This window comes from Nicotiana attenuata, unplaced genomic scaffold (assembly GCF_001879085.1).
Source record: "Nicotiana attenuata strain UT unplaced genomic scaffold, NIATTr2, whole genome shotgun sequence".
In the NCBI taxonomy this organism is placed as follows: Eukaryota; Viridiplantae; Streptophyta; class Magnoliopsida; order Solanales; family Solanaceae; genus Nicotiana; species Nicotiana attenuata.
Genome location: NW_017674433.1, coordinates 57,454 through 65,678, shown reverse-complemented (window position 1 = coordinate 65,678; position 8,225 = coordinate 57,454). Strand labels below are relative to the sequence as shown.

General features: G+C 41.1%; 1 protein-coding gene across 1 annotated transcript in view; it reads right to left on the bottom strand.

Annotated features, from left to right (window-relative positions):
• LOC109218662 (nucleolar complex protein 3 homolog) overlaps positions 1 to 8,225 on the bottom strand; it is a gene marked incomplete at its 5' end in the record, with an annotated part of 24,790 nt that overhangs the window by 1,602 nt on the left and 14,963 nt on the right.

The window sequence follows — 8,225 nt, the reverse complement described above, 5'->3', positions numbered from 1 at the left end:
GATAGAGACACTTGATTTGCTTTCTTCATTTACTTTAAGTATTCCAGAAAATAGCTTAGCAGCAAAGATGAGACATATAATTATTATAATTATATACTTTTGTAGTTTTGTTTTATTATCATCAAAACACAATATTCTAACTTATGATTTATCTTTTTTTTTTAGGTTCAAGTGCAATCATACCCCGTGCTCCTAAAGTACGCTCTCATATTTGGGAACATTTTGAGGTGAAAGAAGATAACGGAGAAGTTCGCAAAGTAGAGTGCAAGTATTTTGGTCGAGTCTATAATGTTCATATAAAGAGGGATGACACATATAGTTTAAGAAATCATATTAAAGTGGACGTTCACTATAAAACCTATTGAAGGATGGCTTCATTCAACTTCAAGAAGGAATGACTTCTATAGCGTTAGAAAAGTAAATTGACGTGAGAGGACTTAGATTTTTTTTTTTTGACTTAGATATAAGTTGCTAATATTCTTTGCTGAAGTGAAAGTTTCATCCTTCAATAGTTCAGGTGTTTCCTCCGTTTTTCAATGCCAAAGTAGATGTCTCTATTTTTTCTGCCATATCTCACTTTGAGATTACGAGTAATTATTAAGATGAAAGGATTTTAACTTATACTTGGTGAAATACTTAATGAATTGTGAATTCACTGAAGAATTGTGAATTCACTGAATAAGTGAATTCAATGAATTGTGCACGGAGAGGGCTGTCGGGCGTCATAAGTTTATTTAGCGATTATTAAACCGAAACCGTACAGAACCAAAATAAAAAATACCGAACCATACCGAAATAATTTGGTACGGTATTTGGTATACACAATTGATAAATCGAATACCGAAATACCGAACCGAAATACCGAATGCCCACCCCTAGATCTCGCCCTCTTCACTCGAAGATCTAACGATTTTGCACGAACGAAGAGCTTCTACGTCTGCTGTGAAAGAACCGCCCCCAACAGTCAAAAAGCTGCTGGAGGAATGGTTGACGAGCACCCTTAGCAACATGCTCGAGAAACCCCCTCAAGGAAATGTCGAAGATTCACCATCGGCAGATACCACTGCTGATATCGATGAGCCGAGCGCTGCACGAACGAATAACAACCACGCCATCTCCAACGCAAGCGATGGTGCACTCGCAACCATCTTTAAGAGAATGGAAGAAATGGAGAACGAGAACAAGGCGCTTCGTGACCAAATGAAGGAGCACTAGGAAAGAGTTGACAAAATACCCGGCGCTCCTAAGCTACTGCCAAAACGCGATGTGGGAAGGTTCGTCGAACAATCGTACAGTGAGGAAGCTGCTTCTCACTCAATACCAAAAACCTTCAAAATGCCACCATACTTGAAAATATACGACGGGACAACAGATCCAGAAGACCATCTGATCCACTATGTCACCGCCGTAAAAGGCAATGACTTGTCAAAAGAACAAGTGCCATCCGTGTGATGAAGAAGTTTGGCGAAACTTTGACAGGAGGGGCACTAATGTGGTACTCTCAACTACCAGCTCGGTCGATCTCAACGTTCGAAGAAATGGCAGATAAATTCGCCACCGCTCATGCAGAAGCAAAGAAGGCCGAAGCTAGGGTCAATGATATCTTCGCCATCAGCCGCAGCTTTTCAAAATGGGTTGAACAGGAACGGATCAAGAGCGACCAAGAAGCTACTCAGCAGACTCATGAAATATCCCCCCCCCCCCACACACACACACACACCACGTGGGAGGAGATTCACAACGCCTACTGCGCTGAAGTAAGAGCAGACGAAGATGACCTCAACGATGTTAGTACAACCCGGGGTAAGGAAGGATCGACGCATCGACGGGCGAAGGGAACCGCCTCCACGCTTCAATAGAGAGAGGAATCAGCCCTATGTTAGAGCCCTCAATCCGCCTCCTCCGAGGCATCCTGATGCCGTGTCACGACACGTTGCACCGCTCCAAAACGAAAGAGGTATGCCCCCATTATTATCTGCTCATAACTTTTATGTTTCCCCTTCAGAAATAGTGTACGCACTAGAGAAGCTAGGCACGAAGGTGCAGTGGCCACAAAAAATAAAATCAGATCCAAGTGCACGGAGGTCGAACGTCCTATGCGAATTCCATCAGGAAAGAGGACACAAGACCGAAGATTGCATAGGTCTACGACAGGAGGTGCTCAGAATGTTAAACCAGGGATACCTGAAAGAACTACTCAGCGACAAAGGAAAGGCTAATTTCGCCAGAGGGCGCGACCCGTCCCAAGGACCGGCAAAACCACCTTCTCCGGCACGCACCATACGGATGATCATCGGCGGCGGCGACTCGGCGATCAATCATGTAAAGTTCACCACCACACACAAGTTGAAGCGAACAATCGCTCACGAACGGTATGACACCTCGAAGACGGTATCACCTTTGATAAGTCTGATACCGATGGTTTGTCTGTCCCTCATTACAACGCTTTAGTTATAACTTTACGCATTGCTGATAATGATGTGTAAAGAATTATGGTAGATGATGGAAGCGGTGCGTGTATTATCCATCCGAGAGTTCTCACGCAGATGAGGCTCGAAGATAAAATAATATCTCGTTGCATAACACTAACGGGTTTTAACAATGCAGTGGAGAGAACCTCCGAAGAAATATCACTACCAGTCTTGGCAGGAGGAATCACGCTGGAAACCACATTCCACGTTATGAACTAGGAAACGGCTTACAACGCCATCATAGGGCGTCCATGGATACATGCCATGCGAGCTGTTCCCTCAAGCTTCTACCAAGTAGTCAAATTTCCCACACCATGGGGGATATTCAACATTCGAGGTGAGCCCCGCACCGCCCAAGAATGCTACCGGATTTCCCAAGACTGCACGCACACCAAACAGTTAAAAGGAGCGAGCGCGGAAGCATAGCAATCAGCCATGTCAGGAACTAAAATCAGCCCTCCGCCAAACGTCATTAGGGACCCAGACGTTGTAGAAGCCTGCAAAGCAACGGTCGAAAACCTCGACCCGGTCTAGCTGGATAGTATTGACAACACCAAGAAGGCCTATATCGGCCACAACCTCTCCGATCCAAGTAAGTACAACGAATTCTTAACTAACCATGTAGATCTATTCGCCTTTTCCCACTCAGATATGCCGAGATTCTGAAAGACATCGCCACTCAAAAACTGAATGTCGACCCACGCTATCCTCCGGTGCGACAAATGAGGAGGAAATTCAACGCCGCAGTCAACGACGCAGTTAGTGAAGAAGTAGAAAAGTTGTTAGCCAATGGTTCCATCAGAGAATCGAAATACTCCCAGTGGGTCGCCAATGTCGTCATGTTTAAAAAGAAAAACGGAAAATGGAGATTTGCGTGGATTTCACCGATCTAAACAAGGCATGCCCCAAAGACTCCTTCCCGTTGCCCCATATTGACCAGCTGATCGATGCAACGGCGGGGCACAAACTGCTGAGTTTCTTGGATGCCTACTCCGGCTACAACCAAATCCTAATGGCCGAAGAGTGTCACACCTCCTTTTTACCTGCGCCCGCAGGGGCGTAAAGGGAGTTTTTCCAATTTAAGGACAATCGAAACGGGATTTATTTATTTAATTCAGAGTAGACACTTGGGAGATTTATGGTGTCCCAAGTCACCGGTTGAATCCCGAACCGAGGAAAATATTGACTCTGTATTACAGTCCGCGAACCAGAAATCTGAGTAAGGAATTCTGTTAACCCGGGAGAAGGTGTTAGGCATTCCTGAGTTCCGTGGTTCTAGCACGGTCGCTCAACTGTTATATTTAGCTTTATTTATCTGATTTTAATACATTTTGAACCTATATGCAAATTTTAACTTTTAGCCGCTTTTATTATTACTATTTTAAAAGAGAATTGCAACGTCGTGAAAACACGTCTCGAATCACGTCACATAAACGCACCCGTGGTTGTTGACACATTTCGACTTCGTTGGGATTTGAATTTGAGTCACATAAATGTGCACTCGAGTTTAGGAAGGTAATGTTATTAAAATACGCGCCTAAAGAGACTAATGCGTTATTATTTTTGGGGAAGGCCGTGAAATTCACAAAACGGCCCATCCCCAAAATCTGAGTATTTTAATACAACCATTTATTGAGGGCCCCGCAATTTGTGCATTTTATTTGGCGAGACTCGTCTCATTTATTATTTAAAGGCCAACCTAAAGTAAATTACGATTTTCTATTTGATTTTTGTCTCTAATAGTAAACAAAAAAAAACCTAGTTAATTAATCATTATTTAAGGATTACTACATTTACATTCTGAGCCTTTCATTAGAAGCACATTTTTTTTTAAAAGCAAAGTATGTGGACCATCCAATTAACGAAGATACTAGAACAAAAATGCAAAGCACTGCGATTTAATGAAGCTGCCCAAAATGAAATTCATACCAAACATGGAACCATTTAATCAACTATTTGTACACAATTACAAATTCAACAAAACATGAACATGAAACCAAGATTATCATTTAATTGAAGAGAATAAACTAACTAATCCAAGAAAGAAAATTAACAAAATGATTCATTAACATGAGGACTAGTACCTCTGAGGGCAGCGACGGACGGAAATGGTGGTGAGGTTGCTGCTGCTGGTGGCAGCTGTGGGGGGGGGGAGGGGGGTTGGTTTAGGGTTTTGTTTGTGTAGACACTCCGGCGTTAGAGCCGTATCATATACTTTTTGTAGCTTGTGTTGCCCGTGAGATTCCGGGTTTTGGGATTTTTGTTTCAGAATTTGATGTGTTGAAGTGTATGTGCCAAGCGGCAAGATATATACATTTCCTTAAGTTGTTTAACTTTTAATTCAATATTTTGTATCAGTTGTTACTTCCGCACTATTAGGCTTACCTAGTCATCGTGACTGGGTGTCGTCATGACATGTTCACGGATGGTGAACTAGGGTCGTGACAGAACGGCAATGGGAAATGATCTTTTCTAGTCACCTTGTTAAGCTTCCGTTAGTCCATACACACTCTCCAACCCGTCACAGTGCGAGTAGNTTTAGCTTTATTTATCTGATTTTAATACATTTTGAACCTATATGCAAATTTTAACTTTTAGCCGCTTTTATTATTACTATTTTAAAAGAGAATTGCAACGTCGTGAAAACACGTCTCGAATCACGTCACATAAACGCACCCGTGGTTGTTGACACATTTCGACTTCGTTGGGATTTGAATTTGAGTCACATAAATGTGCACTCGAGTTTAGGAAGGTAATGTTATTAAAATACGCGCCTAAAGAGACTAATGCGTTATTATTTTTGGGGAAGGCCGTGAAATTCACTAAACGGCCCATCCCCAAAATCTGAGTATTTTAATACAACCATTTATTGAGGGCCCCGCAATTTGTGCATTTTATTTGGCGAGACTCGTCTCATTTATTATTTAAAGGCCAACCTAAAGTAAACTACGATTTTCTATTTGATTTTTGTCTCTAATAGTAAACAAAAAAAAACCTAGTTAATTAATCATTATTTAAGGATTACTACATTTAAATTCTGAGCCTTTCATTAGAAGCACATTTTTTTTAAAAGCAAAGTATGTGGACCATCCAATTAACGAAGATACTAGAACAAAAATGCAAAGCACTGCGATTTAATGAAGCTGCCCAAAATGAAATTCATACCAAACATGGAACCATTAAATCAACTATTTGTACACAATTACAAATTCAACAAAACATGAACATGAAACCAAGATTATCATTTAATTGAAGAGAATAAACTAACTAATCCAAGAAAGAAAATTAACAAAATGATTCATTAACATGAGGACTAGTACCTCTGAACATGAAAGCAAACGTAAAAACTGACCAAAGGTGCGTACCAGTAACGGAGTTACGAGCTTTAACCTTGGCAACTCGACGACCTCGCCGGACCCGAAAACGGACAGAACGCCGGCTGTGTTAGAACGGGGCAGAAGCAGGCTGTCTAGATTGATTTTGGAGGTTGTTTCAGCTCATTATCCGGCGAGCTGCTATGAACGAGAAGAAGCAAAAGCAGCGATGGATGAAGGGATGAGCAGCGGCGGAATGGAGGTGGCTCGCTGGTGGTTCTGGCGGCTTGGTGAAGCAGCAGCAGCTGCTCGACTCACGGTCTGCGGCTGTTTTTGGTTGAGGCTCAAGCCATGAAAAACATGCTGTTCTTCAACAACGAAGAAGAAGCTCGGGTGGTCGTTGGTTGGAGAGGAGCTGCTGGTCGTTGCTGGTTCGTGGTCGATGGTCAGCGACTATGGAGGTCGTTTGGAGGAGACGTGAAGCAGCACGCAGCAGCAGCTGGTGGTTCAGGCGAGGTAAGGGTCGTTTGGTGTGGTTTCCGGCGAGAATGAGAGGCGTGGTCGACTGGCTGAGGGTGTTCGACTGGAGAGGGGTGGCTGGGCGACGAAGAAGAAGATGGCTGGAGGGTGGTCTGTTCGTTGCTGGTGGAGGGCAGCGACGGACGGAAATGGTGGTGAGGTTGCTGCTGCTGGTGGCAGCTGGGGGGGAGGGGGGCTGGTTTAGGGTTTTGTTCTCTCTTTGTTGTTAGGGTTTTAGGGTTTTTGTAGTGTCTTCTTCATGAAGAAGAAGACATCTTTTTTTCTCTTCAAATGTGTTCAAGGTGTGTTATGTGTCTTCAAAATGTCTTCAAAATCTAAGGGGTGTTATTGTGTAGGAAGATCCAGTGCGGCTGAACATTAGGGTGTCTTTATAGGTAGGTTAGTTTAGGGTTTTAGGGTGTTGGGCCTAGTTTTGGGTATTGGGCTTGGGTTGTTATGGGCTAGTTCTCTTCAAATGTGTTCAAGCTGTGTTATGTGTCTTCAAAATGTCTTCAAAATCTAAGGGGTGTTATTGTGTAGGAAGATCCAGTGCGGCTGAACATTAGGGTGTCTTTATAGGTAGGTTAGTTTAGGGTTTTAGGGTGTTGGGCCTAGTTTTGGGTATTAGGCTTGGGTTGTTATGGGCTAGGTCCGAATTTTGGGCCTAAAAATGGGTCGTTTGAACCCAAATGTTATTCTTTCCCCGCAACCGAGAATAAAAACACGATCTTATTTAATTAATCCTACGTAAGCAAAATAACTATTAAAATGAGACTAACAATTAAAACAAAACTATTTTTGGGTATTTTTTAAGATTAAAATGACTACAAAACATTAATGAAACTAACTTTTTTTGTAATTTTCGTAATTACATAAAGATAAAAATAAAGTACTATTTTTGTATTTTTAAATTTATGAGAAATACATAAACTAAAACTTATATATATCTTTTTTTTGTAATTTTTCATTTTTGTGACGAAAATAAAGTAAAGAAGTCAAAATTAGCTGAAACAGCTATATTAGGCCTAAATTAAATATTTACACGCTAAAATATGAAAATCTTGGGGAGGGTCAAAAATCACACGTCTACAGCTGCCCCTCTTTCACTGGAAATACGAAGAACCTATATGCAAATTTTAACTTTTAGCCGCTTTTATTATTACTATTTTAAAAGAGAATTGCAACGTCGTGAAAACACGTCTCGAATCACGTCACATAAACGCACCCGTGGTTGTTGACACATTTCGACTTCGTTGGGATTTGAATTTGAGTCACATAAATGTGCACTCGAGTTTAGGAAGGTAATGTTATTAAAATACGCGCCTAAAGAGACTAATGCGTTATTATTTTTGGGGAAGGCCGTGAAATTCACTAAACGGCCCATCCCCAAAATCTGAGTATTTTAATACAACCATTTATTGAGGGCCCCGCAATTTGTGCATTTTATTTGGCGAGACTCGTCTCATTTATTATTTAAAGGCCAACCTAAAGTAAACTACGATTTTCTATCTGATTTTTGTCTCTAATAGTAAACAAAAAAAAAACCTAGTTAATTAATCATAATTTTAAGGATTACTACATTTAAATTCTGAGCCTTTCATTAGAAGCACATTTTTTTTAAAAGCAAAGTATGTGGACCATCCAATTAACGAAGATACTAGAACAAAAATGCAAAGCACTGCGATTTAATGAAGCTGCCCAAAATGAAATTCATACCAAATATGGAACCATTAAATTAACTATTTGTACACAATTACAAATTCAACAAAACATGAACATGAAACCAAGATTATCATTTAATTGAAGAGAATAAACTAACTAATCCAAGAAAGAAAATTAACAAAATGATTCATTAACATGAGGACTAGTACCTCTGAACATGAAAGCAAACGTAAAAACTGACCAAAGGTGCGTACCAGTA